The sequence below is a fragment of the Heterodontus francisci genome, unplaced genomic scaffold (genome assembly GCF_036365525.1).
Source record: "Heterodontus francisci isolate sHetFra1 unplaced genomic scaffold, sHetFra1.hap1 HAP1_SCAFFOLD_573, whole genome shotgun sequence".
NCBI classification, from domain to species: domain Eukaryota; kingdom Metazoa; phylum Chordata; class Chondrichthyes; order Heterodontiformes; family Heterodontidae; genus Heterodontus; species Heterodontus francisci.
The window spans coordinates 320,772-323,819 of NW_027140646.1; the positions used below are offsets into that span (position 1 = coordinate 320,772).

The following is a 3,048-nucleotide window of genomic DNA, read 5'->3' on the forward strand; positions in this document are numbered from 1 at the left end:
AGGATGCTCATCCCATTAAGACTTCCTCTCTCGTTAAGTTATCACGTCCAATACTTCACACTCCTCCTCCTTAATAACAATATCTGCATCACACTTTCATTCGGGAAAACAGTAAAGTATTCATTAAGGATATATGGCAACATCTTCCACCCCGATACAAAGGTTACATTTTTGATCTTTTATGTGCCCTGCTGTTTGCTTCGTTGCCTCGTCCGCCAATGTTTTGTTGCAACATCTTTGGGTCCATTGTTATTTTGCTTGTCCATGTTCTTTCCTGCTTTCTCTTTGCTCTTCACCGCTGCTCCCAAACGCCTCCAGTGCAGCTAAAAACACAACTTGTCAAAAGTGGCATTCGAACCCACGTCTCCAATGGAGACTGCGACCTGAACGCAGCACCTTAGACCGCTCGGCCATCCTGACTACCTGCAGAACGCTATCAATGCTAAGGAAATTATTCATTCTTTGTGAAAGTATTTGTGAGATTGTGGAAACGTCTGGAAGAGGAAAGACTGGCGGGAAAGCTCGGGCCAAGGCCAAGTCTCACTCCTCCCGGGCAGGACTGCAGATCCCGGTGGGCCGGGTTCACCGGCTCCTGAGAAAGGGTAACTATGCTCAGCGTGTGGGTGCCAGAGCCCCGGTCTATCTGGCTGCTGTGCTCGAGTATCTGACCGCTGAAATCCTCGAGCTGGCCGGGAGCGCGGCCCGGGACAGCAAGAAGAGCCGCATCTTCCCCAGACACCTGCAGCTGGCCGTCCGCAACGACGAGGAGCTCATCAAGCTTCTGGGAGGGGTAACCATCGCTCAGGGCGGGGTGCTGCCTAATATCCAGGCCGTGCTGCTGCCCAAGAAAACCAGCGCTCAGAGCTCCCAGAAAAAGTAAAGCGGCCAAAATGTCATCTAATAAACCAATAGCTCTTTTCAGAGCCACACACAGTCTCTGTGAATGGCTGGTTACTGTCAGGAGGGAATCAGAGATGGAGTTATTGGAACAGTGGATTGACCTGTTTCACATCTGTCCAGTTGTCTTTTCAGTTCCCTCTCTGGATTTCGCTCTGTTTCTCTGCTCACACATCTCCCCCTCTGGTTAAGTGAAGAAGTGAACTACAGGGTGCCAGAATCAACAATTTAATCAATCCCGCTGCCTTCGATTTTATGAATCCCGAGACCATCCCGGTCCATCAACGGGAACTGGTTCGGAGCTGATGAATTAATTTAATAACGGAAGTGTCCAGGTTAATTCTTTGATTTTTATTTGGACAGTTTGAATTGTGTTTTTTATTTCTCTCCGGTGATCTGAGCACCGCTTCTCAATGAGAATCTGCTCCCGGAACAGAGTAAATGCAGGAAGGAAGAGGCCATTCTCGGGCTGTGTGTTTCTCTCCTAACCTGATCTGTTTAGACCGCACTGTTCCCAGAGCACGGAATCAGCGAGAGTTGTGCACACACAGGAGCTGAGTCCATTGTAGCGCTTTAATATGTGCCTTCCCCCCGGCCCTCCCTATTCTCCGGACACAGAGCTGTCTGTTCCCCCCGGCGGCGGGATAGAGTCGGAGATTCTGTCCCCGCAGTGTCAGGGTCTGCAGCACCGGGTAACTGGCAGTTTCAGTCAGAGTGACCGAGCTGCCTTACATATCCTGTGTACTGATCTCCAACGGATTCAAATATTAGTGAACTCATTGGGTAATGTTTGTAAATAACCCTCATGTGAACGGACCCGGCTCCATTAATGCCTTCCAAATAAAACTGGGATCCATTTCTTTTCCCCAAATGCCAGCTAACGGATCCCAGGAGCGGGGTTGAGATTGTGCTGAGCAGCAATGAGTCTCCCGTAATGCTGCTTTCTAAATTCCAGATCAGCTCTCAGTCCCACAGGCCTTTCGGGAAAGTGATGTGACAAAACAGAAACCATGTGGCCGCCCCTCCAATCTAATGGTTTTGATGATGAACAGAGATGGCAGCTCTTTCCTTTGCTGATTTGGTGGCTCTGAAAAGAGCCCTTGTTACACTTGTTACTGAAGCTGGGTTTTAGGTGCGTTCCCCGCGGATGCGGCCGGTCAGCTGGATGTCTTTGGCCATGATGGACCGGGATCATTCTGGTGAATCTGCTCATTTTCCGGCAGAAGCATCAGTCGCTGTCTGAACTGTTTGAAGTCAGGGGTGTATTAGCAGCCAGAAAGTGAAGGGCAGTTCATTGCTCCCTGCAGCATTATCCGCCTCTTTCAGGAGAAAAGATCAGAAACCGCTCGTTTCTGTCTGTCCCCGAGAAGCCTGTGAGAAGCGGTTAGTCGCTAATTTGTTCCTTTTACAGAGAGGAAGCTGATATTTGTCCCGTTTTAAATTGCTGAACTGGACCTTCCTCCCGCCGCTTACAGTTAACAGATTGACAAATGAAAACGATTCCTAAAATCGCGTCAGGATTTTGTGTCGGTAAATACAGTAAAACAGAACATAAAATGAGAGATTTTAAAATTGTTGCCTGAAAATTGAAATTTTCCATCACTTCAATTCCTTCCTGCTCTGGAATTGCCGGGCTTTTTCCAATTGGAAAATCTAAGGCAATGAGAACTACTATTTACTTCTATGCGATTCTCCTATTGGTTAATAATTGGATTGAGAAGCGGGTGACCAATAAGAGACAGAGTCAAACTGCGGGGATTCCAGGCCCCCAGTAACTGAGCTGAAACTGTCCAGATTGACAAACCCTGGCAGTGGCTTCACACATTGGACACTTCACACTGAGTCATTCAAGGGCTGGTGTGAGAGAAGGATTTCAAGCGACGGACGTCTTCTGCCTGCAGGATTTCCCCAGCAGTGGATACTTCGACGTGACGTTCCGGAACGTGGCGGGATGCATCAAGTTCCTGAGGGCGTTCAAGGAGAAAGGGGATCGGGCGCCACTTTCGATCCTCACAGCGGAGCCGCTCTTCACGCTTCCGTCACAACGGGACCGGGTGGTGACGATTCACCTCTGCAACCCCCATGTTCCGGTTTTGGATGTACTCACCTTTCTCGCCAGGTACGTCGAGGTGGCCGGCAGCAGCACTGATG

At 49.4% G+C, this 3,048-nt stretch overlaps 1 non-coding gene across 1 annotated transcript; it reads right to left on the reverse strand.

Moving 5' to 3' along the window:
* Positions 1-337: 337 nt before the first annotated feature.
* trnal-cag (transfer RNA leucine (anticodon CAG)) lies at positions 338-420 on the reverse strand. The gene has a single exon. It is a non-coding gene; the product is annotated as a tRNA-Leu (tRNA).
* Between the last annotated feature and the right edge of the window lie 2,628 nt (positions 421-3,048).